At 35.8% G+C, this 16823-nt stretch overlaps 1 protein-coding gene across 1 annotated transcript in view; it reads left to right on the forward strand.

Annotated features, from left to right (window-relative positions):
- Nucleotides 1-301: 301 nt before the first annotated feature.
- Nucleotides 302-16823, forward strand: part of GPR174 (G protein-coupled receptor 174) — a 29551-nt gene continuing 13029 nt past the window's right edge. The window contains 2 exon segments of the mRNA XM_033200964.1: nucleotides 302-789; nucleotides 12320-12416. The gene's annotated coding sequence lies outside the window, so the exon portion shown is untranslated.

The following is a 16823-nucleotide window of genomic DNA, read 5'->3' on the forward strand; positions in this document are numbered from 1 at the left end:
GAGAGGCTGTGAGAAAGGATCACCCTAAGATTGCGGTGGTCCACTATCTATGGAAGCAACTCGAGGGCTCCTAGCTTCAGCAAAGGACTCCATAGGCAAATAGGCTGTGTGTTATCATGAGCTCAAAGCTGAGTGCAACCACAGAAGACAACGGTGGCCCTAGAAATAGAAAGAAGAATTTCTTTTCCTAAGTGTGAAGCTTTGCAGGCTCTACATGCAGCCTGTAGTGTAGCCCTGTATCATTAACGGGGGTGGGCGGGGGCGGAGAGAATGAAAGCAAAAGAGCACGCTGGCTGCCCCCTGGAAAACGGAAATGTTCAGTGTACACAGAGAGTGGCTTGCATATTTCACTCTGACATCTTACTACTATGTTCAACATGATAGTGGTTAGATATTCCGGATAATTTTAACTTTTTCCTTTTGCTTTCATAATTTTTATTTCGGCTTTCTTTTATTTTGTATTATTTTTACTTTTATTTACTTTCTTCCCTCCCTCCTTCTCTCCCGTATTCACTCTTTCTTTCCTCCTTCCTTCCTTCCTTCCTTCCTTCCTTCCTTCCTTCCTTCCTTCCTCTCTTTTCCTTTTCTTTCTTTCTCTTTTTATTCCTCTTTCTTCTTTCTTTCTTTCTTTCTTCTTTCTTTCTTTCTTTCGCTAGTGAAGGAGAATTGGATTGGTCATTTTCAGAACAGGGAGCTTAAATTGATGCACAGATCAGTAGCATCCTGTTGGAGTGGGCATCACATGAATTCTTTGGAGATCTCTGAAGAAAACAGAAAGAAACTGAAATGGTAGGTTCTAATTATTTATACATAATTAGCTCTCATCTGTGCATTTTTCCCGTAATATCTAGAACTGGACTCTTCACACAAAGATCTGTATAACTTGTCAAGTCTAAGGATGGTTATGGATATAATGAACTTGGATCATCCTTAAATGTCATTTCCTTGGTATTTGAAGAAACAAAAACAAGTATATGATGGGCTGCCGGAGGAGGGAGGCAACTTTAAACTTGGGAAAATTTAAGTTTGACATGGAGATATTTTTAATAATATGTTTAGCTCAATTGATATTGAATAAAATAGTCCTGTGAACATTTGCAATTTAACCCATTTGTATTAAGTAGAGTTGCTTACATAAAGGTGCAGGATAATTTTATCTACTCTTTGCTATAACTCTTTGGGGGTGTTATTTTTATCTGCTGCATAATTAAACTGGTTAACTTTGTGTCCTTTTCAAAATGAATGATTATTTGAAAATGAGAGATATAATATTTCAAGACCTTAGCTAATATAAATGCATGTTCCTATCAGCTTGTTTACTCATTTTCACTATAAAAGTTAATTGTTGTAATTAATGATAGATATAAAGATTCTGCTTTCACTCACTGCTTTCAAACATGTTTAAGAAAACGTGTTTATAATGAGAGAAGGGGAAATAAGAAAGATAACAGGCACAGTTGCTCTGTTTTTCATAGATAAGCTCTATCTATGAAAGTAAGTAATCAGCACATTAAAAAATCAACAGCGGTTAAAATGATTTTGAATTTAATTTACATTTCTAGATACTCAAAATTGACTTTGACAAAATGTAAGTGAAATTATTTCCTTGTTTGCATGTTGTCTCCTTTTTGTCCTCCAAGAGGAAATGTTTAGGACGGTGCCTTTGGACTTTAAGCCATATGATGACACTATAAATGGTGTGTAACTGCTAGGAGCTGCATTCAGAGACTAAAAGGAAAAAGTCATGAATTCCTATGTGAGAGAGAGATAGATATGAGGAGGGATGTGTTACAACATGACCCATGATTAAATCTCAAATAACTTTCCTGCTCCTTCCTCTCCTGTCAACAGTAATGTACATAGACTTTATTTTATACTGCTCAAAATTTTTCATAAAAGAAAAAGTTATAATTTTATTCAATAAGCAGAACTATATGCTTTAGAGAGCTTTGGATCATTCAACAAAGAGTATTTCATTTTTCCTTTAGCTTCTGCAAATATCAGATATAAACACAAAAACATTAAACTTATAGAGAAGATTAAAGTTCTTCCACCCAGGGCAAGATTATACCAGTCACACTAGCAAACATTTGGGTATGCCAAGAAGTTTGTGTTCAAGGAGGATATACTTTTAATTACAGATAATGTGCTTTGCACTTGTGAACACATGTACTGCTCTGCTTTGCTCTATGTTTGTAATAATATGTGTATGAGACAGGAACCATCTAGTGTATCTATTTTGTTGGGGCCAGATTAATATGATGCTGAATAATGCAAAGATGAATAAACACAAAGTGAGTCATAGACTGCTCCCAATATCTCACTGAATTTCACCCGAAGACCCCTAGGAATGAATGCACTTCATTATGGCCCTTTGTACTAGGTAACTGAAAGGAAGATGACAAAGAAACACCTGCATTCCGCTCATAGATACTTTGGCACCAATCAGCTACCCAGAACCAAAAAGGGAAGTAAACTCCTTTTCCTGATTTCCACCCAATCTTGATAAAAGTGGGGCACAGTAGGTGCCTCTTCCCTGCCCATTAAAGTGACTCTCCACCCAAAACCTTCTTTTTATGCTATAGGTCTCAAGAATCAGTCTCCAGATCCCTAGTCAGAGAATAAGAAATTGTCAGAAACAGATTCAGCTCTTGTCACTTTCAGAGCAATGGCAAACATCTGAGACTTTTATGCTTTGGGAAGTAAAGTAGGTTCATAGTATACATTGTGCAGTTGGAAGAAATGAGACTCATAGAGGTGAAGTGACTGGGTCAAGTACCTCTGTGTGTCTGTGACAGAGACAAAGGTAGAATCCAGGTCTCTTCATACCTTGTCCAGTGCTCTGTTCATTTCTCCTTGCTGACTATCAAGGTTTATGGATTAAGAGACATGCATTATTCACTGGGAAATATTAAAAGATTTCATTTTGAGAGCATTCAAGAATCTCTCAATATCAGGCGCACTTCAGGTTTCTCCCAAAGGCCCTAACATTGTAACAGACCTTGAGTTGCTGGGCTTTACCACTGTTTCCTTCCAAGAATAGGAAAGAGTTTTTCCTACTGTGCTCATAGAAAAAAAAACAAAAACAAAAACAAAAAAAACAAAGTGCAAATTGATACTAGATGCTGTAATACAAGATTAAGGAAGACCTGGCCATATACTGGAAGTGTATGTGCTGTATTGAGTGTCAGAGCAACAATGCAGCCAGTTCATTAGACAAGAGAGAGTATCCAGGAGGTCCTGAGGTGTAGGAAATTCCAGATTTGAGAAAGGAGTGAAGATTTTAGGGTATCTTGTCTGACAGAAACAGGCACATGCGGTTGATCAACTAAGGTGAGAGCGTGAGGAAGATAAATACATACAGTATGTTATAGTATGTGAATCCTGAAAAAGAATGCAGTAATTAGTGGCTTGAATATTACTAATGTTTGTCATATAACCAAGGGCTATCTGAGATCTGAAAATTAAAGTGGGTTCTTCTGGTATAGTCTTGGAAAGATTAACAAAGAGTGTGTTCCAGAGGCATCACTTTACTTTGCAGCAACAGCTGCATTAGCAGCAGCCAGAGATCAAGATGCAGACAGAGCTCCTGACAAATAATCAGATATGCAAGATACTAGCCAAAATCAAGTCTGTATAGACTCTAGAAACTTGGTTATGGGTCAAGAAGTTCACTAAATTTAGTTATCTAGTGAGGAAACTAAAATTTAACCATTATCAGGTTCTGTTATGTGGGTCATGTAAAAGCATGACTTGTGCCCACCGTGGGAGCCAGGGTTGCCAATTCAGACTCAGTTGTGTCTTGGATAGCATAAATACTACCTCACTGGAAACCTAAAATATATGCAAATGTCTCACCAAGTCAAAAATGCCCGTCATCTCCTTTCCTACTTCCTGACATAATATTTGTTTCTTTAAAAAGCTTTTACAAAATGTCACACTACTTAGGGCAGAAAATAAGATTTTATCTACATTCTCAGCAATGATGAAAGGCTTTAATATTATTATTATTATTATTTAGCTAAATTTTTTTTCAGCTTTACTTGGCAGATGAGATTCAAGTATTTCTTATAAGTCAATCACATGTTACCAGATATTTCTTATAAATAAATGACTTTTTTTTGAGACAGGGTCTCACCCTGCTACCTTGGCTGAAATGCAGTGGCGTGATCACAGCTCACTGCAGACTTGATTCCTTCTGCCTCAGATGACTCTCCTACCTCAGCCTCCCAAGGAGCTGGGACTATAGACATGCACCACCATGCAAGGCTACTTTTTGTACTTTTTTTGTGGAGACAGGGTTTTGACTTGTCTGGAACTCCTGGCCTTGAGCAATCTCCCAATCTTGGCCTCTCAAAATTCTGAGGTTACAAGTATGAGCCCCTACACTTGACATATTTCTGTATGATAAAATAATTCTAACAACTTAAGTAAAGGATGACGGTGATGAAATCCTTTACTGTTCAAAGTATTTAATCTATTTTAGATAATGCTGATGATCTATAAGTTACTTCTTCTTTAAAACTAAAAGTGTGTTATTTTAGGTGTCTACTCTATTTGAAGTGTCAGGCCAAATGGTGTGCTGAAAAATGAATGACATGTAGAAGATAGACTGATTTATTATTTCTCAGATACGTTTTTACAATTAAATATTATAAGCAAAATATATTCCGAGATGAAAAAGCCCACAGAGTCTATTTTTTTAGATTTGCATTTTATTTTAATCTATAGTTTCATGGCCCCTATAATTTTCATACTGAAGGACTTGCTCATTTAAATTTCTAAAGAAATATTTCTTTAACTTTTTTCCCACATCCTTATGACAATAGCATTCTGCTTCTGTGTTCTTTGGTCCAGTTTTTATTGGGATCTGTTTTTATTTTTACCTTTTTTCCCCCTTTATGTTTATACCTTGTAATTATAAATTACCCGTTGACCTCTCTCTCTTCTAAGAAAGTTAGGGCTAAAACTACGTAGTACTGATTTTGTAATACTTCATAAAACTAACTCAATTTAACAAAGGAAAGTTCAGTGATTTGACCTAGCATTAGTCTCTCTGAAGAAGAACTACTGACCGTAGAAATAGAGTTTTGTATCAAAAGCAGTCACAGTGCATATGAAGACATCTGGTACAGTAATACCTTTCTCTCTGAAATGCTATGACTTCTAAAAGTTTATTAGGGTTAAAAAGATAATTCCACCTAGCTGAAGCAGAGTATGAATATAACAGACTAGACTGTAAAATGGTTGGTCTAGATAAGCCATCCGGTTTATTTAAGGAAGGCAGATTTGTGGCCCAAGTTATCCTGAGTGAGTGATCATATATTGGATTTGGGGATACCCAGTTTTGCTCTGACATCTTGCTGAAAGACTTTTTTGATTATAGAGAATAGCTTAAACCTCCCTCAGTTTTTTTTTTTTTTTTTTCCATGAAGTTTGGTTAAGCAAACCCTATGAGGGCATTCTGTAACCTGCAGAGAGAAAAGGGCTGTTTTTCAGAATAGAGACTATAACCTGGATTATATTTGATGTATAATTACTTGTTAATGACTGCTTTAGTTCTAAGTTACAGTTTTAAGAATTTTACATTAAGAAATATTATCTTTGTGTCTGTTTGGGTCTTTTCCAGGGGAAAATTTACTCAGAAACTTTAAAACCAACTGATCTCTGGGAATCATTAAATTTGAAAATATCTGTGACATAGTCCAATAGAGAAAAATTATTAAAGTTGATCACCCCAGGTTATAAGTTATTCCTTGACTGGTACTTGGGCCAAACATGAATGGCCAGAGTAAAACTATAGGCTAAATCAATATCTGGAGAATATGGGCATGGTGGTTAATTAGGCTGGCCCCTCCTCAAATGCTGTGGAACCTCTGTTGTATGAGCTTCTTGAATACAATACATAGAGATGCGATCTTCTCTTCATAATTTTCATTTAGTGACACACTTGGACACTCATTGAAAAAATTTTGGACACACAACAGAAATGAAAATCGATAGTAAATCACCCAAATATAGACCCTCTAAAGACTGTATGATGTTGCTTTGAAAATTTTAAATTTAATCTATTTAACATTTGCATGCTTTAACCCACTTGTCATATTGGGTCAAATAATATGAAATACTTCTAAGAAGTGGTGATCTGTTCTTTATATTTTCCTGCAAAATTTCAGCACATTCATTAAAAAGAATTGATTTGGTTTCATATCTGAAAATTTGTTTTAAAAATAAAAGTTTAATTTCATATAACCCTTTCCTGAGTGAGAAATTACATTTATATTGTAATAATTTATTGTAGAATGAAAATTAGGTTTGGTTTGCTCAGTCTCACTCATAAGCGTGATGACTTTATTTTCTTCATGGGGAATTCTGAGCCTTTGGCCTTTTTCTATTCCCATATCTCTGGGAGTTCAGTCTAGTTTCTTTAGCAAAGGGAAAATAATAGTTTTCAAATATGATTTTGGATTTTGGACGTACATGTATGAGTTCCCAGAGCCTTCTCACAGCTCCATACATGAGTTTCAAGGCAGGTCCAAAGTCTCATCATGAACTAAGGGTCAGCATCAGATTCAAACCATCCTTGATACAGATTTTTTTCCTGCAGAGCTTATATTCTATTCTAAATCAGGTATATTTTTAGTAATAACTCTAGAGAAAGCTATAAAATATCTAAGCAGCTACTCAGAAACTAAGATTTAGCAGGTTTTTGAGCTTATCTACTGCTGGCTCTTTTATTTTTAGTGTCCTATCATCAAAAGTAATATATACTTTTAAAATTGTACACTTATGATGTACTCAGCATTGGGCAAGATGCCTTACATCATTTTGACAACAATTATATTTATTTTCTCCATTTTACAGATTAAGAAACTAATGTTCAAGAAATTACATAACTTGTCCAATGATATGCAACTGTTTTTTCAACACCACTTTATTGATGTATGATTAGCATACAAAAAGTTGTGTATATTTAATATATATAACTTGGTGAATTTGGAGATAAATATATACCTGGGAAACCACCACCACAATCTATGCGATAAACATACCTATCTTGGTTGAGTTTCAAACCCAATTCTGTTGATTGTCAAAGCTCTTTCTTTATATTATGCTGTTTCTATATGATAATGCTATAACTCACTATCTTGTCCCTTTCCACTTGAGAATCAAGAGAGGTGGTAATAGAAGAATTCAAGATGTACCCATTTCAAAACAGGTTGTCCTTTTATTGGATTTAGGCTAGGTGAACAAGGAAAAGGAGGCAGGGAATAGGGAACAAAATGAATACAATTGAGAATTGTAAAAAGCAAAATTAAATGTTTTATTGTCTTCAACTATTCTTTATGATGTGTTTTCTATTTTTACAAGATATAACCCCTGCCCTCTTAGAACTTATTTACTTGAGGAGGATAAGCTAACACAAATTAATTCTGATTATACAAAAGAGATTTAGGAAGAAGGTGTGTGACTTCATGGAACTTTTTGCCTTAAACAGAATCACCACTTATCTACACTTAAGCTGACATAATGTAAAAAGAAAATCATATAGAATTTTTGCTTTATTCTGTGTAATCTAATTTATGGCATGCTAAGGTTTAAGAGCAAAGGTTCTGAACTCCAGATATAAGCCTGTGTTAGAAATTAGAACAGAATGTGTGGTTTTAGATGCAAGTGAGTATCAACAAAAGGAAAGGGCTCAAAAAATTGTACACAGAGGCTCTCCTAAACAGGTCTGCAGCAATAGATTAATTTATGTGTTTATTTGTTTGCTGGCTTCCTAGTGCATTCTATATTGGCTATAAGGAATTTGAGTTTGGGGGAAAACATGGGATCCTTCATATGTAAATCAAGTTTACACATCAACCATCAGAAAGAGGATAGAACTATTTTTAAATTTGTGAGCAAGCTTTTTCCTTAGGATCAAGGACTTGGAGTTATACGATGCCTGTTCTTGTTTCAGAGCATACTCTGTGTCCACGTTACAGAGAGAATTAACTGGAATCTAATTGCATACTTAAGTTTAGGAGTTCAGTGTGGTAAACATCTGATCCAGTGAGTTATCGAATCTTGAGTTAAAAGAACAAAAACACAATAACAAAGTTTTAGGCTTGTCTGTCTCCTGATAATGCTAATTATTTCCCAGCACATTCTCTTGCTCTCTACACACTCACCTCCTCTGTCTGTGCTCCCTATCCAAGAGGAAATAGAGGAAGAACCTTGGGACATCAAATTCTAAACTCTCTTCTAAATTATGCTTTCAGCAGGCACCAATCACAAGCTTGAACTCATGCCCCTTTGGGGCTGATTAGAAGTATATACCTGAACAAGGCACTAAGCTCCTTCATTTTTCAGTTTCTCTATCTGTGAAAATGGTATAATTGAGGACACTTCTCTCTTAAGGGTATGGATCACCATGTAGATACTGAACACGGACTTTGTATTTCTTTTGCCAGAGCTCCTCTGTGCAATTTGTAAAATACCTTGTGCTACTGGATTGAAATCACTCTAGGAACATTGAGTTGTACTTGCCTTTCACCTGACAAATTTCCCTTTGCACATGTCAGAATTATGCCTGGTTAAGCTTGCAGATTGAAGTGCTTATGAGGAGCAAAATAGTTCTAAGGCTTGCGGCTGAATAAACGAGAAAGAGGCATCACTTTTATGGATCAGTGAATTGTTGTTTTTAGAAACGCTGTATGGAATAGTCCAACCACTTTAAGGTCTGTTGTATGTTTCTACTCTAAATATATGGCAGCTTTCTACAAAGCTTAACATTTGACCTGCCCAATCTAGCAATTGATTTTACACATCTCTCTTTTTTTCTGTTGTGTCACCTCTGCCAGATTTTCCAGGGCGGGGGCCATGTCTCATTTCTTGTTATCTTCTGCGATATATAGCATGATGACTTGATTTACAGCAAGGTATTGTTCATCTCATCACTCCATTCTTTTGTCCTAGCTTGATAGTTTAGCAAACTGCAGCAGCAGGAAATGGGCCAAAGAGTAAAAATAACATTTGTCTTATGTTAGTCACTTTCTTCCAGTCTTGAATGCCAGCAGAAATGAATGAACTCAATGTAAAGAGAATATCTTTGTTTCTCTATGGGGTAAGGTAGAGTTAGAGAGAGAGAGAGATGGGGAACGGACAGGAATAGATTGTGGTTTCTTCTGCATACAGTTAAGAATATTGGTTTCTATACCATTGTAGAAAAAAAAAACAAAGGGACACTTGTTGCTGGTGATTTGTACGCTGGTATTTGACGTAAAAAACTGAGTCTTTAACAACATAAAAGTTACATTTAGATAGTCTGATCATATGAAGGAAAGAGAAATAGCTACACACATAGTATAGAATGTGTAGTAGGGAGGAAATACGATGTGAGGAAATGAACAAAAGCCTTTTGAATTAAAACTTAGGTTCTAGTTCTGATTGTGCCATTAACTTGTTATATAACTCAGGATGAGTTTTACTTTCTTTGGGCCTCAGTACTTTGTTTGTATAAAGCAGAGCATTCATAGAACTTAATACAAAATTAGTGAAGGTTTAATCAAGATTGATAAAGTCTAATTTTTATTTAAAATGCTGAATCAGTTCTTCCAGAAAATGAGAAAATATTATAAGGCTCATTAATCGTTATCTACATCACCATTGAACTTATCAGTGGATACGACATGCTACCCAAGGTGCTCATTAAATATGCGCTGACTGAACTTGTTTAATTACTCCATACATAGGCTGTTGAAAAGGCTCCAGTGTATGATACGAGGGATTCAAGCATACTATAACCTCTCGCCTACTCTCCTTTCATGCTACTCTGCTCCATTTGGTCTAGAACTGCAATGGTACCTATGTTTTTATTTAAGAAAGGCTGCTAGGAAAATTCCTACACACTCCCTGTGAATGTCCTGGATACTATTTTCTAGTTCTCTCATTAATGTATTAGCTTAAATCCACTTATCACATCTCAACAGTTTTAAGCATAAAAGTAGAAACACTGGCTATAAGGGATATTTTGATGGGGAGTAGTTCATGAGAGGAACAAATCTGTGCCAACTAGAAAAGCCTGCTTAAGACTATGGGTCTTGGATTGGATATGGAGCCTAGGCAGTTAAAGTTGTGGTGTGATGATTCAGTCAGGCCTGAAGGATAATGCACTGGGGAGGAAGAACACAGGGTTTCTTTGCATCTTCTCCAATATTTATCAAGAATGGGTCCATTTGTCTAATCAACCTTTCTACTAGACTTAGACTGTAAAAGCGCAAAGTAACCTTAGGGATAATCTAGCAGCTCCCTCATTCTGCAGATGAAATACCGAGGTCAAGAGATAGAAGGGACATTCCCAAGGTCACACCACTAATTAGTGATAAGACCAAGACTAAAAGGTAGGTGTCATATGTCTCTGATTAGTGCTCTTTTCCATACACCCTGTTTCTCTCAGCCTAAATGACCTATCTTGGGATTTAAAAAAGCTTGCAAGTAAAGCAGATTAGTTTTAAAGTATATGGCTATCCTGGAAAAAAAAATAATGAAGTGACTCTCTAAAACAAAATCCATTCTTTGATATCTTAACTGACTCCTGTTCATAAAGTATAACAAATCAAATGATTAAAAATTAAAAAGCACCTAAGAATATTCACTATTTCAATAAAATCTGCTTCTAGCCAGCTACGTTTGTCTGGTGTTTATGATTAATCTATGATCCTGCTCAGTCACTAAACTCTGTCCCTGCAGACTATTACTCTAGTTTGATCTCAAATATCTGACACACTAAAGTGGTGATTGAGTTGGATTGCTTTGGATTCTTGGGCCTCTGGACCTGCCTTTGGTTTCTCATCTTCTACTTGATCTGTTTCTCCGACTCTGTTACCCTCTCTCAAAGACAAAAATAATTTAAAAATAACTTTACTGTGTGTTAAATCCTGATGACTATTTTTTCCTCCTCCATCTTTTAAAAAAAAGATTTATGAAGGTGTTTTAATGTGTCTAGTACTCTACTTACTAGGTGCTAGAGGAAAGAAGAAAAGGATACGTAGTATTTATTGAGCACTTGTTATGTGCCAAGCCCTGACTTATTGGTTTTTACTTATGATATCTCTTGTAATCTTAACAATGTTTCCAGGAGTAGGCATTATTATTTTATTCATTTTACATGAGGAAGAAACAGAAGAGAGAGAGAGAAAAACAGAGAAAAACAGAACAACTGATTCAAGATTACTCAACTGAAGCTGGCATTAGAATGCAAGTCTCTTTCAAAGGATTCCTTCAAAGGTTATCATTCTAAATAAAAATCATCGTGTTAAAAGGATTAGCTTGAAGCAAATTTGTGTAGGTGGAAAATATTGCATTGGATGCCTTCCCTCTGTCTTTCCTGCCTTCTCCTTCTCCTTCCCTTTGCAGGATCCTTTGCTACCCTTATGATCTGGCATCTCAGGTAATCCTACTATGTTACCCACCTACGACTGTCCCACTCTATGTTCCTTTAATTCATTCTACCAAGTAAAATGTATTCTTTGTGTTTAATTTCTTCCACTTTCTAAAGGAAATCTAGCTTAGCTGATTGATTACAGTTAATAGGCTAATACATAACCCTTTCTTGTAGTATTTTCACTTTATCAGTAGATTTCTGGACACATAGTTTCTCAAAGGATTGAATCTATAATGGGACATTTCTGGCAAGATGACAAGCTTCAGCAAGTGATCATTAGGTAAAGCAGAGCAGAGGAAGCTGGGGTATGGTGTTTGGTGTCCCTAAATCACTGTACGCAAGAAACTATCTACAAGCATGTTAAGGGTACATGTAAGACAGCTTTGTGTAGAAATTAATTTGTCTCCTAGCATCAGCTGTGCTGACAACCACTGGCCAGCTGGATCTCCCTCCATATGTACTTAATAATCAATGAAACAGTTGTGGTCATGCCAACTATTTAGAAAAGATCACTAACTGAGAAAAAGACAGCTTTTACCCTTCAACTTTATTATGAGTTTAACAAGAGGCTGTGGGAGTTTTCTAACATAGTTCACCATAGTTAAGGGCTCCTTGTGACCAGGAAGTGACACATGAACCCTTCCACCAACATTCCTACCTTCTCTCACTCTTTCCAAAAGCTGCCATGTCAAAAAGAGATGTCAACTGCTAAAGGGATTCTCACTCACTCTACTTCACTACCACTAATGACTAAGTGTAATTCTCTATACTCTCCTCTTCCTGTAGTAATTGATTTTTGAGATCTCAGCATCCACTTGCTGAAATTTCCCAGCCCTCTCTGAGCGTCTTCTCCATGCTGCACCTGACCATTGCTTTTCTATGACTTTTAAGGCATGAATGAATTAATCGAGCCAGATTCTCCAGCGCTTCCTCAGGAGACCCTATTGCTCTGATTAAGAAGTTCCATCAGCACCAAAGGAAACAGCAGGTAGTCAAATATGATCTTGACTTCTATTTCGGCATCTTTCCTAAAAATAATACTGTTTTACCCTGTGGGCCCTGGATAGATAATTAGAGCCTTGCTAGCCACATGTTGCACATTTGCTGGTCTACTTGATAGATTACCATTACCAGGCAATATCCTGGTTCTAGCAATCAAGATGTACACTCTTACAGAACATGAAAAGCTGTAGTTTCTGAAGTATTTGATAAAATGTGGCATTCTTTTCAATAGTGCTCTGCTAAGTCTTTTTTGCCTGAGACAAAGAAAAAAAACTCAGTCATACTGAGCCTGTCTTTATTTACTATCTTGAAATTTTGTTTACTGTGAATATTTCCATCCATTTCAATTTACAAAATACTGCATTGAAATACTATTTCTCTTCATACTGAGTTGTTTTTCAACCCCTTAAATTTTGTGTCCAAGGAAAGTGCCTCACTCATCTAACACTAGTCCTGGCGCTGATTTTTATGGGCTATTTATGACCTACTTTTTAGCTTCAAAAGGTGATTTGGGAAACTAGGGTACACAGTGTTTATTCCTATTTTGAAAGTAAGCCTATGCACAGATTAAATACATGCTTTCAATGTTAAACTTATATAATATAATCTCATCCAGCACACACTGGCCACTGTACATGCATACAATATTATAATATGTGTGTATGTTGAGAAAGGTGATGCTGCTTGTGGACAAGAAAAATTACAGTAGCCATAGGTGAATCACTTGAATGTTTGGCAAATTTCTATTCATTGATTGGTAAGTATTAGTTTGGGGCAGATTTGGAAGATGCAGATTTCAGAGCAGCAAGTGTTTATGCTGTTTGCTTTTTAGTTCTTTGTCTGGAATCTCTTTTTAGAAGAAGTATATTGCCCAAGCACAAACCTTGATATCTAATCATTGTAAAGGAACATGTCTAATGCTTGAGCCTAGTTTGAATAATAATGAACAAAATGACTGTACAGTTCTCCTAAACGTGGGGGAAAAAAACACCCCATCATTGTAGCATTATGTTATAGTTCAAACCAGGAGGTAAGAGTTCTAACAGCTAATAAAACTCCTGTAGTGTGCATATCCCCTTCATGATTTACACAAGTATTTAATATTAGTTTGATGTAAAAATAATTGTGGTTTTTGCAGTTAATATAGGTAACGGCAAAAATCGCAATTACTTTTGCACCAAACTAATATATGGGTTTATGGGTATCTGGAAGCCAAATTAAAGCGGCCCCATTTTTTCCTTTTCTTTTCTTTTCTTTCTTTCTTTCTTTTTTTTTTTTTTTTGTTTTTTCGTTTAGGCCACACCTTTATTTCTTTCTAGTGAGACTTTCTCATAAAAGGGAAATGAACCTCTGTTGAAGACCAATTGAGCTCTTTCCCCTGATGTAATCAGGATGAGTACAGTTGAAAGTTCAGTGAGACAGGGATAAAAAAGTTGGCACCTGTCTGAAGCATATTGTTTGTAACATTCATATATTAGTGATTCATGTTAGGTAGGGGAGCCTACACAGTGACATATTTCTTTTCTTTTCTTTCTTTCTTTTTTTTTTTTTTTTTTTTTTTTTGAGACAGAGTCTTGCTCTGTCGCCAGGCTGGCCAGGCTGGAGTGCAGTGGCGCAATCTCGGCTCACTGCAACCTCCACCTCCTGGATTCAAACGATTCTCCTGCCTCAGCTTCCTGAGTAGCTGGGACTACAGGCATGTGCCACCACGCCCAGCTAATTTTTGTATTTAAGTAGAGACGGGGTTTCACCATGTTGGTCAGGATGGTCTCGATCTCTTGACCTCGTGATCCACCCACTCAGACTCCCCAAGTGCTGAGATTACAGGCGTGAGCCACTGCTCCCAGCCGACAGTGGCGTATTTCTATTGTTAAAAGTAATGAGAAAAAAAAAAAAAAAAAAAAAAAAAAAACAGAGTGAATAAGACCTACTATTTGATAGCACAGCAGAGTGACTATGATCAATTGTACATTATAAAGTAATGTAAAGACTGCAACTAGATTGTTTGTAACTCCAAGGATAAGTGCTCAAGGGGATGAAAACTCCGTTCTCCATGATGTGCTTATTTCATATTGCATATCTGTATCAAAATATCTCATGTATCCCACAAATATGTATGCCTATTATGTACCCAGAAAAATGTTTAAAGATTAAACATAGGAAAAAGTAATAATCTATTGGCTAAAATGAAGTACTATACCTCTGTTGGAGGTTTTAACAGGAGAAATTACCGGTTCATCTTTGCAATCCTGTTATGATACAAAATTCAAATTAACTGGGGGAAATTCAAGTGCATTTCCATTTATTAATAGACATGAAAATCCCTAATCAAGGTATGATGTCTAGTTACAGAAAGAGAGAGTAAAAGAGAGACACCAACCACTACTACTACCAAACAAAAAACAAAACAAACCAAAACAGCAAAATGTTTATTCATAGATGTATAAAGATATTCATGAAAATTTATTAAATTATTTTTCCTAGATACATTAGATAGCATTCAGCCTTTGGCCACAACATTTGTGTACGCACACAGTTATCTTCCACTGCATAAAAGGCTAAGAATTTGTCTACTTTATATATTTGTATAGTACTTACTATAGAGCTTTATAAATATTAACTCATTAAATATTCATAGAGGTAGGTACTATTATCTCACTTAACAGATGAGGCAACTGAGGCACAGAAATGTTTAAATAACCTGCTCAAAGCCTCACAGCTAAGAAGTGGCAGAGACAAGGTTTGAATCCAGTAAGACTGGCTCCAGAGTCCGTGCTCTTCTTGCCTACTGTAAATCATGCCTTATTATTTATCAAATATTTGGATTTTATATAATATTATATACCCACACATATGAATAAATGTATATGGCATGGAGAACCAAGGCTATTTAAAGCCCAGAAGTAAAATGACAAAATATTAGAGCTAAAATTCCCTTTAAAAGTTATCTGGTTTAACATGCTTATTTTAAAGAAGAAATGGGGACCCAGAGAAATTAAGTTACTCTCTCAGGGTCACACAGGCATTCAATTGCAGAGGTAGAATAAGAATTCAAGTCTTCTCATTCTCAGTCTATGACTAATTTAAGTAAAGACCACAACTTATATTTTCAAATAAATGTCATCATTTTGAAGGTGACTTCACAAGGCTGTATGCTTATCTTAATGATGCTGTATTTCACCGAATATTCTCATACTCTTTGAAATTGTCTTTGGAATTAGTTTGATCTGATCAAGAAAAAATGAGTCTTTAAACAATGTCATCATATCATGCTTTTGAACAAAAATGACATTTTTTCTACTTGATCTCTAACTTCACTGTTCAGACTGGCTATGAATGGCTTTTGATTGTTTCCCAATAATTTACCTACCCTTAAAAATCAAAGATTTGTCACTCATAAAATTATTCTAAAGAATATGATTCATGTTCTGAGTGTAATTCTAAAAGAGAATTCCAAAAATTGAAATACACATATAGACCTTCACAGTGACAAGTTTGGAGAGACAAACTCATTTGGATTCCTGATTTTTAATAAATTTATCATATAAAGAAAACATATCACTGTGAGGAATCCCATGTCCTAAAAGTTTCAACTCACTTATGAAGTATAGAAGTACTAAGTGTGTGTGGTGTGTAGGTATGTTTCTTGGGTAACTTTTCTCAGATTTAGAGGTTCCAAATGAAGATTACTACTCATCCTCTCAGGCAAAAGAGATTTAATGAAGATGTATACCTTGGTGTGATATATAGAATGTGATGATAGCATACCTACAGAGGTTTTGAGAGTTAAATAATTCAGGTAAGTAGAGCAAGAAAATAGGCAAAGCACAAGTTAATCAGAGTAATATTACGGAGAAGGTCAGACAAACTCAGTAGAAGTCTAAATAGAAGGCATTGAAGACAGAAGGGAGGAATTAAAGAATACTTCAGAGTTGAAACATTGAGCTATTGGTGGTATCAGTGCTGTTACTAATGTTGGGAAGGGCAGGGAAATAGAAGTGTCCCAGTTTTAGATAAATTTCCACTTAAGATTGCTAGCTATTTGTTTTAACCTTCCTTGATCCCATCTGGAAAAGCTTGTCTAAATGACAGATAGACAGCTAGGTAGGTAACTAAACTCGAGGTCTATCACAGAACAAATGATGAAAGTATATAACCACTTGATGGTTATTTTAAAATAAAAATAACCAGAAAGTGCATATTTGTAATTAAACTGTTACTGATACAATCGCTGAAACAAACAGTTGGGTTTCTGAATGCCAGAGTTATGTTTCTAATCTCTTTGCACCTGACAAATACTCATGTTGGTAGGTACACCGAAGGGACATCTGAACTCAGGCTCTTTGCCATAGCTTAGAGGTAAACATCATTCCCCTAAAACTTGTTTAAATTT

Source organism: Trachypithecus francoisi, unplaced genomic scaffold (genome assembly GCF_009764315.1).
Source record: "Trachypithecus francoisi isolate TF-2019V2 unplaced genomic scaffold, Tfra_2.0 Lachesis_group6, whole genome shotgun sequence".
Taxonomy (NCBI): Eukaryota; Metazoa; Chordata; class Mammalia; order Primates; family Cercopithecidae; genus Trachypithecus; species Trachypithecus francoisi.